Source organism: Pelophylax lessonae, assembly GCF_965119305.1.
Source record: "Pelophylax lessonae genome assembly, chromosome: 9".
Lineage (NCBI taxonomy): Eukaryota > Metazoa > Chordata > Amphibia > Anura > Ranidae > Pelophylax > Pelophylax lessonae.
In genome coordinates this window covers 126979692-127003039 of record NC_138776.1, presented here as the reverse complement: position 1 = coordinate 127003039, position 23348 = coordinate 126979692, and the positions used below count along the sequence as shown (strand labels likewise).

The following is a 23348-nucleotide window of genomic DNA, read 5'->3' as shown; positions in this document are numbered from 1 at the left end:
GCATATTAGTACCTTCTCATCAGTGCCACCTCATCAGTGCCCACAAGTGTCACCTCATCAGTGCCCATAAGTGCCACCTCATCAGTGCCCATCAGTGCAGCCTATCAGTGCCCATCAGTGCCGCCTCATCAGCGCACATCAGTGAAGGAGAAAAATGTATTTATTTTCAAAATTTACTCGCAGAAAATAAGAAAACCTTTTTTTTTTCAAAATTTTCTGTCTTTTTTCTTTTTTTTTTGTAAGAAATAAAAAACCCAGAGGTGATTAAATACCCCCAAAAGAAAGCTCTATTTGTGTGAAAAAAATGATAAAAATTTCATATGGGTGCAGTGTAGCATGACCGCGCAATTGTCATTCAAAGCGTGAGAGCACTGAAAGCTGAAAATTTGCCTGGGCAGGAAGGGGGTGAAAGTGCCCGTTAGGCAAGTGGTTAAAATAAAAAAAAGTTTTGCCCATAGTTTTAATTTAAGATAACCTTGTAATGCAATCACTTTAGTTTATATTGTTTTAATTAACACAAAGAAATTCAGAGGACTTTTTCATTTATCTAAATTATTTGTAGATTTCTTTTTTTTATTGTGTAACAGCCTTTTTTTATTATCACTAAATGTTAAAATGTTACGGCATAATGAAAGCAAGAACACCACATAACAATCAATAGGTATCAAAGTGCACTAAATTGTTAAAGGCAAGCAAATTATTATTATTATTCTAAGGAGATTTTGGTTACATGATTATTAGTATGTTGCTAATGTGTCCTTTATCACAGCCAGCACTACAATCACCAGTGTCTGTGACTAGGGGAGTGGTCACATGACTTCCTCAGTCATGTGACAGTGAAGAAAACAACATTGGGTGAATGTTGGCAAGGTGAGTAGGTCAGGGGGCCCTTGGCAGAGATGCTGTGGCCGGTTTGCTAAAGGAGTAGAGCATGTAAATTGTGCAAATTAAATTTTCTCTTTTCAAAGGGAATTTTCACTTAGCTTAGTTAATATGGCAAAAGTTTACTTTGTAAAAAGTACCCAACCATATGCAAGAGAAAAAAAGTTGCTTGCATGTGATTGGATAATTGAAATCAGAACAGCTTCATCTCATTCACTAAGCTAAGTGAAAATTCACATTAAAAAGTAAACATGCTCCACTTATGAATTTGCCAAATTGTCACTTTGCCCTGCATGGGCGAGGTGACAGTGTCACTTTAACCACTTGCCGACCGCCCACAGTATATTTACTGCGGCAGTCAGCCCCTCCTGGGCAAAGTGACGTAGTACTACATCGCTCGCCCAGGAGCCTGCAGGGGGCGAGTGCGCGCCGCCGGAGGTGCGCTCCCGCCCCCGCTCATTCCCCTGCATCCCCATGCGTGTGATGAGCAGACCCGATGTCCGCCGGTCACTCGTGATCTCCCAGTGGAGAGGGAGAAAGGCAGGCGGCTGATGTAAACAAAGCTGCCTGTCATTCTCCCTGGTGTAACAGCAGAGATCATATGATCCTGCTATGTAGGATCGTATGTCTCTGTGGTTACATCAAAAGCCACACCCCTTTACAGTTAGAAACACGCCCCTAGGGACACACTTAACCCCTTGATCACTAATAAAATTAACCCCTTCCCTGCCAGTGTCATTTTTACAGTAACAGTGCTTATGTATAGCACTGGTTGCTGTAGTAATGTCACTGGTACCCCCAAAAGTGTCAAAAATGTCAGTCAGGGGTCTGATATGTCCGCCACAATGTCGCAGTCCCGCAAAAAAAATCGCAGATTGCCACCATTACTCGTTAAAAAAAAAAAAAAAAAACAATTTAAATGACATAAATCTTTCCCTTAGTTATTAAACACAAAAACTTTTGCGCAAACCAATCAAAATACGCTTATTGCGATTTTTTTTTTACCAAAAATATGTAGCAGAAAACAAATTGGCCTAAAATGTTAAAAAATTTAGATTTTTACATTTTTTGGGGGGAATTTCATATAAAACAATGTGGAAAAAAATATTGTTATTTTTTTCAAAATCTTCGCTCCTTTTTTGTTTATAGTGTAAAAATCGCACAGGTGATCAAGTAGCACCAAAAGAAAGCTCTGTTTGTGGGAAAAAAGGACGTCACTTCATTTGGGTACAGAGTCGCACGACCGCGCAATTGCCCGTTAAAGTCATGCAGTGCCGAATCGCAAAATAAGCTCTGGTCTTTGAGCAGCCAAATCCTCCGAGGCTTAAGTGGTTAACCACTTGCCGACCGCCCACCCCATATATACTGTGGCAGGCTGGCTCAGCTGCATGAATCGCCGTACCTGTGCCTTGCCACCTGCGATCACTCCCCACTGAGAGAGAACAACGGTCAGCTGTTGTAAACACAGCTGACCGTTCTTCTCTCTGAAATGATCACAGAGCGCCTGTGATTCTCCTATATAGGATCACAGGTCTCTTTGTTCATTTCCCAAGTCCCTCCCCCATACAGTTAGAAAACACTCCCCTAGGCTCACACTTAAACCTTTGATCACCCCTGGGTTAACCCCTTCCCTGCCAATCTCATTATTACAGTAACAGTGCATATTTTTAGCAGTGATTACTGTAGTAATGTCACCAGTCCCCCCAAAAGTGTAAAATTCAGTTAGGGGGTCCGAACTGTCTGCCGCAATGTCGCAGTCCCGCTAATAATCGCAGATCGCCACCATTACTAGTTAAAAATAATAATAAATAATAAATAATAATAATAATAATAATAATAAAAATGACACAAATCTTTCCCCTAGTTTGTAGACGCGATAACTTTTGAGCAAACCAATCAAAATACGCTTATTGGGATTTTTTTACCAAAAATATGTAGCAGAATACAAATTGGCCTAAAAGGATGAAAAAATTTGATTTTTAATTTATTTTTTCTAGAATGTTAAATAGCAGAAAGTGAGAAATATTGTTTTTTTTTTTTTTTTTTTAAGAATGGTCGCTCCTTTTTTGTTTATAGCGCAAAAAAAAAAAGAAAAAAATTGCACAGGTGATCATATACCACCAAAAGAAAGCTCAATTTGTAGGGAAAAAATGAAATTAATTTTATTTAGGTACAGCATCGTACGACTGCGCAATTGTCTGTTAAACTAACGCAGTGCCGAATCGAAAAAAATGGCCTGGTCATTAAGGGGGCAAATCCTTCCAGTACAGAAGTGGTTAAACTACTTGAAAACTGGCCTGAATCCGTAATCTAGTGGTCCTTCCTCTAGTAATTTTGGAATGGAGAAATAGGATCGGATTATCGGAGGGCATTATCAAGCACTTTTTTCCCTTCACTGTTTCATAAAAAGGATCAACAATTATTTCTTCTATATTTAATTCCTAGAAAGATTAAATCATTATAACTTTACAAGAATTACACTAATATTTTTTTTTGTTGTAAATCATTGTTAGTTATTCTCACCAGATTTATGCAATAGGGTCTTGCAAAAATCAATACAAAGTATAGTAATCATAAGCAGAATTACATTTCAATATTCAGAGCAGTTAAGATCAGTTTGAATAATGACTATTATAGCTTAAAGCAGTTAGTACATTCTCGTATTCTAATTTTATAGAACAGTATTATGTCATGATAATGTGGCTTGCAAAGCAGAACATGCTTCTAAGTACTGCTGGTTATCTGCCTCCAATTGAAGGGCTTTGTTGATGTACTTCATTGCTGTGATGCCCTGTCCTCTTTGCTGGTGAATGTACCCAAGCACAGCATGTCCAGTGGCATCCATTGAATTTTGGACAATCATGGCTCAGCAAATCTTTGCAGTTTCTTTATGGCAATTTCTCTAAACCATGATGGACTTTGTATCTTTATCACTTCCTTATAATGCCTTATTGCTTCAGACTCAGATTTTCTGGAATGCATTAAATATTGTGCCCAGTTAAAATGGAGCTCTTGTTTCTGTTCAGGCCAGATATCATTCATGGTCAGAGTTTTGTCAAATTCTTCTTTTGCCTTTTGGTGTTCATTAGCTTTCATGTATACACTGGCCAACAAAATATGAGGTCCCACAGACGACCTGTTTAGCTCGACAGCCTTTTCTGAGTGAAATATTGCATTTGCAATGGCTTCAGCATTTTGCTGCTTATTGTAATAGGTGGGCTTTCTTATCAAATTTCTGTAGCATTTGGCAAGTTGATAATGAACAGGAGAGGAGGTAGGAGTTAAACTGAGTACTTTTTTAAACATTGCAATAGCTTGATCTGTCTGTCTATTTCTTCTGTAATATGTTGCTACATATCGAAGAACATATGGAGAGTCTGGTTGTTCTTGTAGAGCTTGTTCTATTAACATAGTTCCTTGATTATAGTTCTCCACATCTAGACATTTCAAAGCAAGGAGAACCTTCAGCACTGTATCTCTGGGATTTAATCTAACAGCTCGTTCCAAGAGTGGTAAAGATTTGTGTTCTGGGTCGCTGCTGCATCTGAAACCTTCCATTCTATACACAGCCATGGCATAGCCTGAATTCAATTCTGGATCTTCAGGGTCCAGTTCTAGAGCTTTGTTAAAGCACTCGGCAGCCTGTTGATAGTATTTTCCTATAAAGGATAAGTAAGTCCAGCCTTGTTCACCATATATATCTAACAGAAGAGTGTTTTTTTTTTGGAGGAGACTCATATTGCTTTAAAATGGTCTCTGCCTTTTCTGCATAGGTGAAACTGTGGATAAACTGGTTCTGGTGGTAGAAAACCCAGGCAAAGTTAGCATACATGACAGTTCTCCTAACATCTGTGTCTTCTGACATGCTGGATTCTTGTATCTGTGCCTCAGCTTTTTGTAGCTGGAGCATGGCTTCCTCATGGTCTCTTTTAAGATACTTTAGGTAAGCCAGGAGGTTATACATCCTGTGTTTGAGTGCATCGGGCAAAAACACAATCTGGTCATTTAGCCTTTCTTCCACATTATCAATATCGACATCTTCTCCAAGCAGGTTCCAAGTAAAATGGCATTGAAGTTTCAGTAGACGATCCATCAAGGAATTCTTTAAGATGTCACTGAAAAGTTAGACATAAAGAAAACCATGCATTAAAAAGAGTAATGTTTTATTAATTAAATACATGCCTCATGATTATAATAATTATTATATGAGGGCTACATGTCTGGCTGATTGTTCAATCTAAAAACATGTTAATGTTTGGGATTACTTGAATATACACTAACAAGCATTTCAGAAAGTGAGTAAAAAAATGCACATCATTTACTGTATTAGTATTTGAAATAAGTACTGTGTTACGGTCCACAGCAGCCTACTAATCTCTTGTGTGTCCTTTCTAAACCAGTGTTCTATGAAACCCTAGGGCTCTTCTTGAGTTTGCTAGTTGTGGAGCAATGAAGAATTTCTGTCTCTTAGTAATCGCTGACATAAATTATCACTTTAGCTGTCTGTGAGGAGGATAGTCTTCGCTCCAGTTTACCAATTCTTAGATATGATAGCTGCATTTGTTTTCTTTTTTAGGCTTTCTTCTTTTTTTCATCTGGTGATCCAGCCAGTAAGTCTGTTGTTTTTTTCAAAAGGACAAGCTCTCTTGCAGACTTTGTTTACAGGGATGAAACATACCATGTAATACTGGCAGGGGTGCTTACAATTATCAGCCTTTTTTATGTAAAACCTTTATCCCAAAAGGAGAAGAACATGTTTTCTGTAAATGATTATAAAATGTGAGCTGGAGTTTGGCTTCAATTCGTGTATCTAAATCTGCTGGTACATTTAACTAGAGATGTGCACAACAGAAAAGGTGGTTTTGTCTCGATTTGGATTTGTTCAGTAAGTTAATAATTTAATGAAAACATATAGATACATATAGATATGTTATATGAAGGAAAAATTAGCGTGATTCTGTGGGTTTATCAATATTCTACCTAATATTGTAATAAAAGTGCTGGATCCCTTAATTTAATTTGGAGTGAATAAATAAAGTGAATAAATTACTAATAGATTATATGTGAAAAAATATTGCACTGATCAATAATGATCAAGAAAGTGCTGGTGCTAAAAAAAAAAAGTGATTGAGGAATGTGCTAAACAAAAGTGCAAATGCAGTGTGTTTCTTTTATGGCAGCTGCTTGCTGCTAATCACTATTAACATATGTATTATATGCTTCTTAATGATCCCTTATAATTAGTTATTTTTAAATGTAACAAGTCATGACAAAATTAGTGCTCCAAAGAGAAGTACTAGTGCAATAAATTATTCTTAAAAAAGTGCTAGTGCAGTGCAATAAGTTTTGCATAAATTATACCAATTAATAATAACCACGATGAATGTCAAAAATAAATGTGACAACAAAAAATAAATTATGTGAATTATGTGGAGTCCATCAAACAAAGTCCATATTTAAATCATCCAGTGACAAAGTGCAAAAGTGCTGTATATCCAAACGCATAGTGTTCACAGTGTTCACAAGTGAGGACCCTTCCACCCACAGTGCCTTATTAATTTGCCTAGATCCAACTCACCAGAGATTTTACTGGTAAAGTTATAAACCAGCAAAACAGCATAAGCCACAACAGAGATCCGCCTAGACTCCTCATAATTCACATAATTTATTTATTGTTGTCACATTTATTTTTGATATTCATTGTGGTTATTATTAATTGGTATAATTTATGTAAAACTTATTGCACTGTGTAACAGATCCCCAATGCTTGGACCAAGTATTTCTGTCTTGGGTCTCCAGACTCTCACGTGATTCAGTGACCTGGCCCCTCAATTCCCCCCAAACATCAGCCTCCAGCTTGATGAAGAGTAAAACAAATGACACTTTATTCACCAACTCACTTTCAATATAAATCCAGTAATTAACATACCTGGCCATCTGGACAGACACAGGTGAATGACATTGCAACATTATCATAATTAATTCAACAAACCACAAGCCCAAAACATAGCCAAATACACATTCCTAGAAGTGTGAACACACTTCACCTCTAAACAGATGAAAGCAGAAGACCTAGGCTCTCAGACTGCATGTCTTCGCTTTCAAAACACCTTACTATAAATGTCAATACACATCCCCACAGCAGACAATAGCTGAATTTGACATCATTAGCAACTCTTTAGTCTCTCAAAATGTGGAGAAGTCCTCTGCTGGAATATGCAGCTTAGGCCTGTAACATTGATCCCAGTCTGAGTCTGCATCTTGGGGTGACATGGACCTGAGTCCAAAGCAACACTACTCCCATTGTCCCCCGGCATATACCCCCACACAGAGGTGCACTCCCCTACAAGCCAGGGCCCATAGTCCATGGGCAGGAGGCTGGTCTCCACACTCCTCCAGTAGCCCGTGGTGAACTTTCCAGCAAATGGGCGTTCGTCACACACTGCACTAGCACTTTTTTAAGAATAATTCATTGCACTAGCACTTCCCCTTTGGAGGACTAATTTTGTCATAACGTGTTACATTTAAAAATAACTAATTATAATCTTTAAGAAGCATATAATACATATGTTAATAGTGATTAGCAGCAAGCAGCTGCCATAAAAGAAACACACTGCATGTGCACTTTGGTTTAGCACATTCCTCAATCACTTTTTTTTAGCACCAGCACTTTCTTGATCATTATTGATCAGAGAAAACTCCATTAATAAGGTCCAGAAGTGGTTCATGTAAACATCCTATAAAGTGTGCCACACTCCCCTCTCATATCCCCACTCACCAGAGAGAATGGACCCAAACAAACTTGTATCTGGTGTTGTGGATATTAGGCCTCTTGGCATCTAGATCAGGTCTCACCAATAACACTCTTAGGGTGGCTTTAATATCCTCCAGGCTCAATGAAAACAAAATGGTGCTCAGAGTGAAGTACTGTAAAATGAATGTTTATTTGCGCAAAATGCAAAGCAACTTACAAAATTGTAGATAAACACGGGCGTAGACAATCATGAGGCTCTTCCGGGTTCGCCGCTGCTTTGCGTGCGTTCCCCGGAGGAAAGAAGTGACATAGTTGGTTTGACAAAATTGGAAATACGTCAACACGTTTCGCCCCTCCTCCAAATTCCTCATCAAGGACATAATTTCCGGTTCACAGATGGACTCATTTATATGTATGGGGATAGTACCTCCCTTCTTAATTGGTCAATCGGACAACAACAATTAGAATGGCTATACTTGCTCCACTTCCTATACCCAAATAACATCACTTCCTGAGTACATTGTAATATCGTTTATCTCATGAACTGTACTATTATTTGAAAAAACTTCATTATGCAAAAGTATCTAAACAATCAGTAGCGTAAACTCTAATGTAAACCAATCTATAAAAAATACATGTAAAAAATCCATAAAAAAACACTGGACAATCATTAAAATTAATTGGAGGATAGTTAATTAAAAATGAGTTCATAAAATCCAATAAATGAGAAAAAGTCCATCCAAGTAAATAAAGTGCATAGATCCGATGTCCCAAAGTGACTGAAGGAACAAGACACCACCAGGACCACCACCGATAAGCGCTCTCACACCCAATATCAAAGCAACTCACCTGACATTATTACCTACCATTCTCATGAAAAGGCAAATCACACTCTCTTTAAGGCTCCATGTACACGGGACGTTGTTAAAAGTCCCTTTGAATGCTGGAATTTTTAGGACGTTTGAAACGTCCGTTCAGTCGCGTTTGTATCCGCGTTTAGTGGGCGTTTAGCAGCGTTTGCGGGCGTTTGCGTTTAGAAGCGTTCCTAGAGGTCATAAAAATTATTCCCCTTTAAAATGGAAAAACGCGAACGCTAAACGCGGGTCATCGCATTCAGACGCGTTCGGACGCGTTCAGACGCGTTCAGACGCGTTTGTGCATTTGAAACGCCGGGAAACACACGTTCGAACGCAAATAATTGCGTTCTAAAAACAGTCCCTGAACGCAACTGCCTGCAAATGACTGTAAACGACCTGGTGTACATGGACAGATAAGATAAAATGTAGATGGGTTCAGGGGCTTCTGAAAAAAACGCCCAACTGCTCCTAAACGGCCATTTCCAGTGTCCCGTGTACATGGATCCTTAATGTTATGATCCACTGTGGTGTCTGTTAAAATCACCTCCACGTCCTTCACCGCATCACAGTGTAGCAGGACAAATATGTGGAAGAAATGATCTCCCATCGTGTGATAACGTTTCAACTCCAGAAATGTATTAACTTGGCAGATACATAACACTCACAATATAAAAAAAGCAATCAAGCATTTGTAGATACAAGCCAAGTGTATCCAGTGTTTCTCACCCTCTCCATGTTAGTGAGCGTAGCCGGCGATTCCACCCAACTGTGTACTTCGGCTATTTCCGGATGCCGCCCAGTCACACCCCGACGCGTTTCATCATTTCCGACTTTGTCACAGGGGGTTGACTGCACGGTCCGGTTTTAATAATAATAAAGATAACCCCACCCCTGGTTTCACTAATCAGCATTCAGGTATTCCAACTTATAATTATTATCAACCACTAGACGGGCGGAATGATAGTAGTGAGTCTTACCACCAACCCCATAACCCCCCTTTTTTAGTGAGGGGGTGGAGACATCATCGCCCATATGGGTATCCAACACAGGGACAGGGAAGGTGTCCGGGGTAAGAGTTAAGACAGGAAGAGGTGTCAGAGCAGGACGACGAGTCCAACACAAAAAAAGCAGGAGGGAGTACTAAATCAAGGCATATTTAACCTAAGTAGAGTTGAATTGAATAAGAGTGAGTTACACATCCTTAATAAGGGCCTGAAATGTGCTCCAAAGAAACCGATAAATACATTTAGTGTGTATATTAATACTCACACCTATATTAGAAAACTTAATCTTAAAAAGTATTTTTTAAATAATCCTATTACTTCTATTAGAAATCATGGATCTGGAGGTATGATTAACAGCGGCCTTCATAATAAGTCAATTTTTAATCCATCTGTGAGGAACAACCATTGTGTAGAAGTTTCCAAAAATCTAGTGTTGAAAGATCTAGATACGGTCAAACCAAAATTTAACAACAGGAATAGACATATTAATGAGGGACTTATGTCTTTAGAGGAACGTAAAGATATTATTATTAGGCCAGCGGATAAGGGTGGGGGAGTAGTAATTATGGATAAAGATTTTTACCACAAACAATTGTGTGATCTACTGAGTGATCAGGATACGTATCACAAATTACCCCAAAATCCCACAAAAACATTTGAGCTAGAGTTAACGTCATTGGTGAACTTTGGATATAAAACTCATGTTTTGAAAAAAATGAGAAAAAATATTTACTCCCCAGTGTATGTAGGATACCAATTATATACAGTATACACTCCCGAAAATACATAAAAAATATGTATGACCACCAGCTTGGCCTACAGTAAATGGAATAGGCTCTGTAACAGCTAGGTTAGGCCAGTATCCAGGCACATTTTTGCAACCAAGCATATCCAATACTAGAGCCTTCTTGAAGGACACAAAGCATCTATTGTCTTCTTTGAAGGGCGTGGTTTTGAGTGATGACTCATCTGTCTTTTTGGTTACGCAGATGTGCACTTTACACCATTATCCAGCATGATGATGCTTTATTGGCATTAAATTGGGCATTAAGCAAAAGGGATGAGGGACCCATGGCCCAGAAAGTGTTCATCCAGAGAGCTCTAGATTACTGTCTGACCCATAATTATTTCTGGTACCAGGGTGAATTTTACAGCCAACGTACTGGGGTTGCGATGGGGGCTAAATTTGCCCCAAGTCTTGCCAATATCTTTAAGGCTGAGTGGGAGGATAAATTTGTATAAAATGCATCTAGAACTAAAATAAGATTTTATAAAAGGTTTATAGATGATATTATGTTCATTTGGGAAGGAGATGAAGATTCTCTTGAGGTGTTTATAGGTCACTTAAACAATAACCAATAATATTAAATTCGATTTTCACTGGCATAAGGAATCGGTGAACTCTCAGGATGTCCTTATTTTCAGGCAGGGTGATCGGTTAGCGACTCATGTTTATTTTAAACCCACTGACAGAAATAGTTACCTGTCTATTAATAGTGGCCATCACCAGTCTTGGCTGATAAAGATATCTAGGGGGCGGTTTATGCGCATTAGGCCAAATTGCACATATGATAATGATTTTTTAGAACAAGCTGATATAATTAAAAATAAATTTCATCAGAAAGGCTACAGAGGATTCTCCTAATAATGAAATTCAGAGTGTTTAAAACATCTCTAGAGAACAATGCCTGCTGGAGAAAGATAAATCACAAGGGGTATCTAAGAACTGGAGTTTTTTATCTGACTTTCCGCACCAATATAAACTGATCAAAAGAATTTTCCACAGACACTGGCATGTTCTTCGAATGGATCGTTTATTGGCACCAGTTTTACCGGAGTCCCCCTCATTTATTTATAGGAAGGCCCCTAATTTTGGTGAAAGAGTAGTCAAAAAAAATCCTAGTTCCCCCAAATACCTTGTTTTTTCCTGGCAGAAATGTTTTTTTTGCATGTGGCAGATGCAGAGCCTGTTTCTTTGCCAGGACCAATTTAAGGAAATTAGAGTATTTTGACGGGTCCATTCCTAATAAAGAGTTTGAAATTAAACACCTAATAACTTGTGATACAACCCATGTGGTGTATGTACTGAAATGTCCATGCAACCTATGATATATAGGACACACTAAACGGGCAGTGAAAAAACGTGTGGGTTTACTTTAAAAGGATTTAGGGATCATAGTGTCTCTGACCATTTCAGGAGATGTCATCAGCGCAATCCCCGTGGTCTCCATTTTTTGGGGTATTGAGTGGGTGACACGCTCCTGGAGGGGTTCAAATTGGATAAGGGAATTATCCAACTGCTAGACAAAGTGGATTTTCCTTACTAAATCTTTGGAACCAAATCGACTCAATATAGAGCTAGATCTAAATTGCTTTATTAGTGACTACTAGCTATGGGGTATTTGGGTTATTTTGTGTTTACATATTTATTAATTTTGTATTACATACTTATTAATTTTGTATTATGCTAATGATTAATGAATAATGTATTTTGTAGATATTATATATATATATATATATATATATATATATATATATATATATTGTTTAGACCTTGTGACAACATTATTTACTGAAGAGTTTTATTGAAGCGTTTTATCTGTGTATTTTTACTGATTATTTTTTTTATATAACATTTGTGAGGATAGATCAGTTTAGATTAATATGGATGATTGCGTTTGGCTAACTGTGATTATCCTAATGTTGATGGTGGCATCTAATGAGTTAATAGCACATACGGATGTTGTACGTAACATCCATTCGTTTCTGTGCATCAGATGTCACTGTGGCTTCTCTGCTAATGTGCCGAATGGGTTGTGTAGCGATACACACTTGATAATTAGGAAATGATGGAGTGTTTATCTTCCTGGAGGGCCCCGCCATGCAGTCAACCCCCTGTGACGAAGTCGGAAATGACGAAACGCGTCGGGTGTTACTGCACGGTATCCGGAAATAGCCGGAGTACACAGTTGGGCGGTATCGCCAGCTACGCTCACCAGCGTGGAGAGAGTGAGAGACGCCGGATACACTCAGCTTGTGTCTACAAATGCTTAATTGCTGTTTTTATATTGTGAGTGTAATGTATCTGCCAAGTTAATAAATTTCTGATGTTGAAACGTTATCACATGATGTGAGATAATTTCTTCCACATATTTGTCCTGCTACACTGTGATGCGGTGAATGACGAGGAGGTGATTTTACCAGATACCCCAGTGGATTATAACGTTTAACCACTTGCCGACCGCCGCTCGACTATCTACGTCGGCGGTCAGCCCCTCACAGGCAAACTAACGTAGGGCTACGTTGCTTGCTTGTGAGAGTCTAGGGAGCGAGCGCGCGCCCCCGGAGGCGCGCTCCCACTCCCGTGTGGTCACGGACCCCCCCGCGCGTGTGACCAGCGGACCCGATGTCCGTCGGCCACTCGGCGATCGGCGGGGGAGAGGGAGAATGTCAGGCAGCTTGTGTAAACAAGCTGCCTGTCATTCTCCTCGCTGTAAAGACACTGATCACTCGGATCTAGTATGTAGATCCGTTGATCAGTGTCCTTACAGCTGAAGCCACAGCCAATCACAGTAGAAAGCACGCCCCTAGGGACACACACAGCCCCTCCCTCCCAAATAAAGTTAACCCCTTCACTACCAGTGTATTTTTACAGTAACAGTGCATATGTATAGCACTGATTACTGTAGAAATGTCACTGGTAACCCCAAAAGTGTCAAAAATGTCAGTCAAGGGTCCGATCTGTCCGCCGCAATGTCGCAGTACCGCAAAAAAAATCGCAGATCCCCGCCATTACGCGTTAAAAAAAAAACAACAAAAATGACAAAAATCTTTCCCTTTGTTAGTAAACGCGATAACTTTTGCGCAAACCAATCAAAATACGCTTTTTGCGATTTTTTTTACCAAACATAGGTAGCATAAAACAAATTGTCCGAAAATGTTAAAAAATTTTGATTTTTACATTTTTTTTGGGGGGAATTTCATATAAAAAATGTGAAAAATATTGCTATTTTTGCAAAATTGAAGCTCTTTTTTTGTTTATAGCGCGTGATCAAAAAATCGCACAGGTGATCAAATACCCCCAAAAGAAAGCTCTGTTTGTGGGAAAAAAAGGACGTCAAATTCGTTTAGGTACAGCGTCGCGCGACCGCGCAATTGTCCGTTAAAATCACGCAGTGCCGAATGGCAAAATACCCCCTGGTCGGAATGGGGGTAAAATCTTCCGGGGCTTAAGTGGTTAAAGAGAGCGTGATTTACCTTTCCATGAGAATGGTAGGCAATAATGTCCGGTGGTGAGTTGCTTTGATATTGGGTGTGAGAGCACTTATCAGTGGTGGTCCTGGTGGTGTCTTGTTCCTTCAGTCACTTTGGGACATCGGATCTATGCACTTTATTTACTTGGATGGACTTTTTCTCATTTATTGGATTTTATGAACTCATTTTTAATGAACTATCCTCCAAATAATTTTAATGATTTAATGATTGTCCAGTGTTTTTGTATGGATTTTTTACATATAGATTGGTTTACATTAGAGTTTGCGCTACTGAATTCTTTATTGTGTAATTCTGCATGGATATAAGAGTTCTTTTTATTCATATCTACAATTTTAAAGTAGCAGCAGTTTATATTTGTATTTAAAATTATTGTGAGTGCGGGGATATATTTATAATTTGTAATTTTACAACTTGTGAATATACACCGTGAATATTTATACAGTCAATTCACTATTCTATCAAACAACTAAGGTATATGAAATAATACAAAAATTATGAAAAAAAATGTAAATTAAAAAAAAATATTTTATAAAAATAAATAAAAAACTAAAAATACAAATAAAAAAAATGTGAATCAAAATAAAAAAATAAATAAAATGAAAATAAAAAATGAAAAGTGAAAATAGAAGTGAGAATAAAATGAAAATAAAATAAAATTGAAAAAAGAAATTTAGAGTAAAATGAAAATAAAAATAAAAAACATCAAAAAGAAATAAAAATAAAAAATAGAATAAATAATAAAAATAGAGATAAATCAAAAATGAATACAAAAATTATGAAATAAACATAAATACATTTTTTTAAATTAATTAACATTTGTATTTTTTTACCAATTGGATAAGAAACAATTTAGATCTAGCTCTATATTTAACCTCAATGGGCTTAAAGTTCCCAGCCAATAAATCCATTGAGTTTCATTCTGGGAGATTGCCTTTTAAGATTGCTCCTTCTCCAATGTGCTTCAACTCTGTCTATACCACAAAAAAATCAAACCACTGGGGTCCCTGTCATGGAACAATCTAAAATGGTTGGACAAACTGTGGAGCTTGTAAGCTTTTTTATGCTGTTCACATGTTCTCTTAACTTTACACCTAGTCTCCTTGTGGTTCTGTCCACATATTGGAATCCACAAGGACAAGTAAGAAAGTAGGTAACGTGTAGTACCACAGATGATACATTTCTTGAATTCAAAGGACCCTCCTCAAGAATGGGATACGAAGTGTGTAGTTTTTCTTTTCCTATATTTAGAAGTTCTACAGATCACACATTTACCACAATTGAAAAATCCTACATGATGTAAAAATTTACAAGTCTTCTTAGGGAGATTTATAACATTGTGGGCTAACCTCATCTGTAACGTTGGGGGTTTAGTGTATATGAACTAAGGTTTGCTGGGCAGTATTCTTTTTAACTCTTCATCTTTTAACAATAGAGGCCAGTGTTTTTTCATTATTTTTTCAAATTGTATTGGCGAGTGAAATTTGTCATAAAAGCCACTCCATAGTCCCTTTTCCTAATTTCCTTCTTTTTAACTACTTCAGCTCTGGAAGGTTTTACCCCCTTAATGACCAAGCCAGTTTTTGCGAAAAGGCACTGCATTGTTTAACTGACAATTGCGCGGTCATGCGACACTGTACCTAAATAAAATTGCTGTCATTTTCCCCCCACAAATAGAGCTTTATTTTGGTGGTATTTGGTAACCTCTACAGTTTTTAGTTTTTGCGCTATAAACAAAAAACAAAACTATAAACAAAAAAAGCGACAATTTTGAAAAAAAAAACAATATTTTTTACTTTGCCAATACATTTTTTTTTAAATCTAATTTTTTTATCAGTTTAGGCCAATTTGTATTCTGCTACATATTTTTGTTAAAAATCCCAAAAAGAGTATAATAATCAGTTTCGCAAAAGTTATAGCGTTTACAAACTATGGGATAGATTTTTGGACTTTTTATATATTTATTTTTTTATTGGTAATGGCGGCGATCAGCGATTTTTATAATGGGATTGCGCCCACATCTCCTGCGGTCTGCCTCCCGCTGTGTCTAATCGTGTAGATCTACGTCATTATGCGCAGCCGAGCTGACCTGTCGCAGTAAATCTGCGTTAGGTGATCGGCAAGTGGTTAAACAGGTTATCTCTATCCATATCTCTTATAGTTTCTTTTGTTCTTTTTAAATCATTAACATTATACCCTTTTTCTTAGAACCTCTCCATAATGACTTCTGCCTGTGTATCATAATCCTCTCTAGTATCACAATTCCTCCTGACTCTAAGCATTTGGCTTTTAGGAATGGCATTAAGCCATCTTGGGTGGTGACAGCTCTCCAATGGAATGTAACCATTCCTGTCAACCTCTTTGAAATAGGTCCAAAAAATATCCAGGAAGTTAACAGTTTCAAATCCCTGTGTTTCAGAAAAAGAGATACCAAATTGGTTATCTTGCATCTCTTTAAGAAAATTGAGTAACGATTTCTGTGATCCTGTCCACACAATGAGGATATCATCTATTTATCTTTTGTGGACTTTGAGTTCTGGAATATTTCTACAAAATATAGCCTCACCAACTCATAAAGAGGTTTGCCACTGAAGGAGCATATTTAGCTCCCATGGCCACTCCTCTTTTCTGCCTGAAATACTTATTTTCATACCAGAAGAAATTGTGGCTCATTGCCAGATCAAGGACCTGTAAAATGAATTTTTTGTTTAGTTTTAATACTAGTTGTATCCAAAGCCCACATGACTGCCTCTAATGCATGGTATTGGATATTAGTATACAAAGAGTTCACATCAATACTGGCTAAAATATGTTCACTGTTAACTTCAATGTTTTTTAATAGTTCTATAAGGTCTTTGCTATCCTTGAAATATGCTGGACATTGCTGGGTCAAAGGTTGCAGAAAACAGTCCAAATATTCCCCCATCCTAGAGAAGAGGGTGTCCACCCCATTGACTGTGAGTCTACCCAGGGTTTTTGACGAGTCCTTATGAACTTTGGGCAGCTGATATATTACAGGGACTTTTGGTGCATCTGGGTTTAGGGAACCTAGCTTCCTTTTGTTTTGTTTAATATTTCTTCTTTACATGCCCATTTAAAATAGTCTTTTGAGCGTTGCTTTATATTTATTGGTTGGGTTCCCTTTCAGCTTCTCATATGATTCTGTGTCTCCTACTAGTCTGCTCAATTCATTCAAATAGTCCTTTGTGATGCAAATTCAGCCATACAGATTGTATGGCTGAATTTGCATCGCGTTTGGACCAAAGTCGTGCAGGACCCTTTTTTTGGTCCACACCAGAATCGGATTGCGTTCCGATTCCTGTCCAGGATTGACAGTTCGCACTGCGATATGCAAACAAATCTGAGGGTATTATTAACATTGACACTTCCAGTAGTTCCTATATGGCAGTGTGAACTGCCTGCGAGTCGGCTGCAATGCGGGAACCCTGCAAATCCACTGCATCGCACTGGCACTAAATCCTTTTTTTTGCCTGGTTGGGTTAATCCTCAATTTTTCCAAATCATGTTCCACCATAGCTTTGAAAACTTGCGTAAAATAATTATTAGCTATCTTGGGGTTAAAGATAGAATTGTTCCTTAATTGGGTGTGTTGATAATAATCTACCTCCTGAGCCAATGGTTTTTGACTTTTTGCATAATATTTCCTAATGTTAATTTTGCTTATAAATTTCTGGAAATCAATAAAAACATAACATTTCTTCAAATATCTATCCGGGGCGTATTGTAAACCAAGTTCTAAAACCTTTATATCATCTTCTGTAAATGTTACCTCACCTAAATTGAAAATTCCTTGCATTATGCGTCTCTTTTTCCTCTGCCCTCCTCTACAGCCTATTGCCCTTCTCTTCTTCCTTCCTCTATATAAGGTTGGGGTGGTGACGTGGGATACCACTCCCCCTCTCTCTTGTCTGGCAGAATGTAATCTTAAGCCCCGTACACACGTAGCGATTATCGGCCGTAAATATTCGGCCGCCGAACGATCGGCCGATTGTCGGCTTGTTAGTATGATGCTTCCGACAACCGACTCCGACTTTTCGGCCGAACAGAATCGGGTGTGCAGGCATTAAAATTTTTGTTGGCCAACACCAGAACGGCCGATTGTTCGCCAGTCAGTACAGAATTCGGCGGACAAACAGCCGATTAGCAAGACTGGGCATGCTCAGAGAAGAAAAAAAAACATGGAAAGTTAACCATCACATGACATCACTTCTGCAGTCGGCTGTTGTTGGCCGACAAAATTCATGTGCAGTCTTTTGCAGTTTTCAGCCGACAGGACAGCACCGGACCAAAGACGGCCGATTGTTCGCCCGACATTCGGTACGTGTGTACGGGGCTTTACCCTATCCCCGTACATATAGATCAGTCCATCTGTGAACCGGAAATTATGTCCTGGATGATGCCCTGGAGGAGAGGAGAAACGCGTTGACATATTTCCAGTTCTGTCAAACCAACGATGTCACTTACGTTCCCAGTAGAACTTACGCTGAGTAACCCGAAAGAGCCTCATGATTGTCTATGCCCATTTTTATCTACAATTTTGTAAGTTGCTTTGCATTTTGCACAAATAAACATTAATTTTACAGTACTTCACTATGAGCACTATTTTGTTTTATTAAGCCTGGAGGATATTAAAGCCACTCTAAGAGTGTTATTGGTAAGACCCGATCTAGATGCCAAGAGGCCTAATATCCACAACACCAGATACAAGATTGTTTGACCCCCAGACTGAAAGGCTGTGGGTCCATTCTCTCTGGTGAGCGGGGATACGAGAGGGGAGTGTGGCACACTTCACAGCATGTTTACATGAAGCACTTCAGCACCTTATTAATGGAGTTTGGAGGACCTGAGCATTTTATATGAGAACTTTTAAAAGACTTTGTAAATGTTTTTTTTTTCATATATACTTTTTTTGAGCACATTATGTTTTATTTGCGCGCGCTGTATTTTTATAATTGCAAGGTAATAATTTAGTTTCGTCATATTTGTTATGTTAAAATTATTCATCTTTTTTTTATTCTATTCCTTTCTAATCTATTATATTCTTTTATTTACTATTTCTATTTTTTTATTCTATTCTTTTATATTATATTCTGTTCTATTCTATTGTATTTTATTTTCTGTTCTATTCTATTATATTTTTTTATTCTATTATATGCTATTCTATTCTTTTTTATTATATTCAAGTCTGTTCTATGTTTTACTATTCTATTATTTTCTTTTCTATTCTATTCCTTTATTTTCTATTCTATTTTATTCTCTTTTATTCTATTATATTCTTTTCTTGTCTTTTCTATTCTAATCTATTCTATTTGTTTTTCCTTTATCATCATAGGAATCATCATCTTATTTCACTTTTATACCGTACTGTATTTATTGCAATATGTTTCCATTTTGAATTAATTTTTTAATTTGAATTCAAATTGTTGAGTTTGAATTGAAATCCATTTTTTTATTCAAATTTAGATAATTAATTTCATTATAATTTATTTGGGATTCATTGAAAAATTCATTACTATTGTGATTTGGAAATTTGTATACAATCGAATCCCTGAATTTCAATTAATAACGAAACAAATCGTACATGTCTACAATTAACGCTCCCCTCCCCCAAGACTGACAATATTCCTGTCTGCTGTGCTCCTGTGCTCTTTCATCCAGAATGGGGGCACCCTAGTACAGGAGGTAAAGTACTGGCCAGATCACCAGGTGAAAACAGAGGGGGAAAAAAAGTAAAAATAAAAAAAGACTAATGCAGCCACCGCATCTAATGATTGGTAAGCTGGAATATATTACATTTTTGGTTTGGGGTTTAATACCGCTTAAAGTAAAGGAGCATTCCTCCAATGAGCGCCAATGTTAGGGGACACTATAATTTTTATTGTGTCTCTTTTCTGGCAATTTTTCCACTTCATATATATTAAATTAAAAATAATTATTATTTTGTTTTACAGAGCAGGGGGTAATCAACATTTTTTTTCCTCTGTGTCAAATACTCAAGGTATACCACTTTCTTTATTCTTTTGGTTATCATTATATTTACAACTCCCTGATCATGCTAATGTACCATGATAAGCTTAATATTTGGTCTAAACTGATTTTTTTTCTTCATGTGAATGGAAATATAATGCTTCATGAAATATTGGATGAGCATTGATCCTATTTTTTTTTCATCAGTTAGATTTTTTTCTGCCATTGAATGGAAATAAAATCTAGTTACATGTTCAATTTGTTTTATGTTTTTAAGGCATGCACAGTTTTGCCTTGCTGTTAACTATCATTTTCAGGGGGGGTTGATATCAAATTCAACTAAACCTCCTATCCACTGGAGATAGCGCCATCTTAGCCTCTTTTTAGATCTACATTTGCCATGGGGCTGCACATGTGATCAGCTATGAGACCAGCCATTTGAGGGCATAAAAGATTGGCTGATAGCTTGTTGGCAGGTGTAATTAGCTTGTCTGCCATTAGATGGCACTGTTGCCAAGATGACACTGTAAGGGAAAAGTTATAAGCAGGCGTTAGCTCCCCTTTTAATCCCTCCTTTAGTGATGTAGTGGGTGACCATATAAATGCTGTGGGTAGGACCCAGGAGTCTGGGGTTTGGGACCAGGTCACCCACGAGCTGTAGAGATGCAATCCTGTACCAACCTGATCTAAAAAGCCCTGTGCAAAATTAGGGGCAAATGAAAAGGAAAGAAGGACAGAGGTACTGTTTTCCAAAAGGCAGACAGTCCTTCCAATTCAGGGACAGTTGGGAATAGTGATGAGCCGAACACCCCCCGGTTCGGTTCGCACCAGAACACAGCGAACAGAGGAAAAGTTTGTTTGAATAAACAAACCCCATTGAAGTCTATGGGACTCGAACCTCGAAAATCAAGCGGCCTCAGTTTGAAGGCTTAAATGCAAGTTATTGCCCCAAAAAAGTGTATGGGGGTCCGTGTACTGACCTGGGGAACATGTAGCAATGAAAAAAAAGTTTTTAAAAACGATCGTTTTTAAAGGAGCACTGATTACTGACTTTAATGAGGCTTAAAGTGAAACTATAAAAATAAAAAAATCCTTCAAATATCGTGCCTGGGGGTCCCTTGAATGTGCCTGTAAAGTAGTGCATCTCTACGATGTATGTAGCCTGCTGCAGCAATACTGACATTTCTAAAGCAAAAAATGTCATATACAAATTTCAAATCGCATGTACTTGTCATACGGGTGCACAAAAATTGTAAACACCGTAACCCCTGACAGTTACTCTTGCTGGGCACAGGAACGGGCCCTGCTGCTGAAAAATCCATACAAATTTGAAAATGCATGTACTTGTCATACAGGTGCCAAAAATTGGGCCTTTGTTGTTGGTGGTGCCTGAACACCGTAACCAAGTCCTCGCAGTTATTCTTGCTGGGTGCAGGAACGGGACCTGCTGGTAAGAATACCATACACATTTGAAATTGCATGTGCTATACAGGTGTCAAAAATTGGGCCTTTGCTGTAGGTGGTGCCTGAACACCGTAACCAAGCCCTCGCAGTTACTCTTGCTGAGTGCAGGAACATCGGGACCTGCTGGTAAGAATTCCATACAAATTTGAAATTGCATGTGCTATACAGGTGCCAAAAATTGGGCCTTTGCTGTTGGTGGTGCCTGAACACCGTAACCAAGCCCTCACAGTTACTCTTGCTGGGTGCAGGAATGGGACCTGCTGTTAAGAATACCATACAAATTTGAAATTGTATGTGCTTTACAGGTGCCAATAATTGGGCCTTTGCTGTTGGTGGTGCCTGAACACCGTAACCAAGCCCTCGCAGTTACTCTTGCTGAGTGCAGGAACGGGACCTGCTGGTAAGAATTCCATACAAATTTGGAATTGCATGTGCTATACAGGTGCCAAAAATTGGGCCTTTGCTGTTGGTGGTGCCTGAACACTGTAACCAAGCCCTCGCAGTTACTCTTGCTGGGTGCAGGAACGGGACCTGCTGGTAAGAATACCATACAAATGTGAAATTGCATGTGCTATACAGGTGCCAAAAATTGGGCCTTTGCTGTAGGTGGTGCCTGAACACCCTAACCCCTCACAGTTAGCAGGGCAGAGGGACAGGGCCTGCTGTTAAGAATGACATATGACATTTAAATTGTATGCACCTGTCATACAATTGCAGAAAAATTAGGCCTTGGGGGTTGGTAGTGACCTAAACCAAAAACATTGCTGGAAGCTAGCAGAATAAAGGTAGAGGAATAGGATATGCAGCATATGCAGTCTTCAGAGGATGGCAGACCCCTAGCAAATTCAATCAGTTACATCAGCATCAGGGGCTTGATAGCTCTTGTTGATCTAGGACTGGTTCATTTTGATAAAAGTTAGCTGGTTAACAGTCAGTGGACAGACGCACTCTTTTGTCCGTCACAAAACCTCCAGCAGCACTGAACGTCTGTTCGGAAAGCACGCTGGAAGCAGGATAGGCCAGTAGCTCCATTGCATATTGAGCAAGCTCTGGCCAGTGGTTCATCCTCAAAACCCAGTAAGCCAGTGGATGCTCAGCTGGAAAGGTCTCCAAGTCTGCTCTTGCGCCTAGATAATCATGCACCATATGATGGAGACACTGCCGAGGGTTGCTTAAACCTAACAGCCCTGGGTGCCGCTGAGGACAAAAGAACTGTTTAAAGGCATCGGCCAGCCGACCGCCTTCTCCACTGCTCCTCCTTTGGTTGAATAATGTCTCAGAAACACGTCCAGAGAATGTTGACCTCCCAGTGTCTGGAAAGGCGGTACACAATTTTTTTTTCAAGGCCTCCTCAAGATGTTTCATCCTCTGCTCCCTCTGCAAAGGCAGGATGAGCTCTGCAACTTTACCCTTGTAACGTGGATCATGAAGGGTTGCCAACCAGTAATTATCCCTCTCATTGATAGCACGAATCCTCGGGTCCTTTTGCAGGCTTTGCAGAATCAGGGAGCCCATGCAACGTAAGTTGGAGGAGGCATGAGCTTCTGAGTCCTCTGGGTCATTAAGGATGACATTGTCAGCAGGAGCAAACTCTCCCCAACCACGTACAACTTCTGGGGTTTCTGGGAAATCAAAACCAAGACTGCTGTATGCTATCCTCTACATCCATGCTGCCGAAATCCTCCTCCTCCTCTTCCTCCTGTGTGTTTTGTGGCCCTGCAGGAATGATATCAGCATAAAGGGGGCCTCCTCTTCCTCCTGCTGTTCTGCCTCAAGTGCGCTGTCCACGATTTCACGCAGCATGTGTTCCAGCAAGTAGACTAGTGGGATAGTGTCACTGATGCATGCATCGTCCCAGCTCACCATCCTTTTGGCCTCCTCAAATGGTGACAGGACGATGCATGCATCCCCAATCAAAAGCCACTGGCGTGGTGAAAAAAAGCCAAGCTCCCCTGACCCTGGCCTTGCGCCATACTCACACAGGTACTCATTGATGGCCCTCTACTGCGTGTGCAGCTGCTGCAGAATTGCCAACGTTGAGTTCCACCTGGTGGGCATGTCACAAATTAGGCAGTTGGTGGGCAGGTTGAATTCCTGTTGAATGTCAGATAAGTAAGCACTGGCATT

The 23348-nt window shown here is 38.9% G+C and overlaps 1 long non-coding RNA gene and 1 pseudogene across 2 annotated transcripts in view; one reads left to right on the top strand and one right to left on the bottom strand.

The window, feature by feature from the left end:
- Positions 1-781: 781 nt before the first annotated feature.
- Positions 782-23348, top strand: part of LOC309563237 — a 566624-nt gene continuing 544057 nt past the window's right edge. The window contains exon 1 of the long non-coding RNA XR_014225713.1: positions 782-808. This is a non-coding gene — a long non-coding RNA (uncharacterized lncRNA). The remainder of the gene's footprint in view (positions 809-23348) is intronic.
- LOC309563233 (interferon-induced protein with tetratricopeptide repeats 5-like) overlaps positions 3386-23348 on the bottom strand; it is a 36314-nt pseudogene continuing 16351 nt past the window's right edge. The window contains exon 2 of the transcript XR_014226215.1: positions 3386-4997. The product of XR_014226215.1 is annotated as an interferon-induced protein with tetratricopeptide repeats 5-like (transcript). The remainder of the gene's footprint in view (positions 4998-23348) is intronic.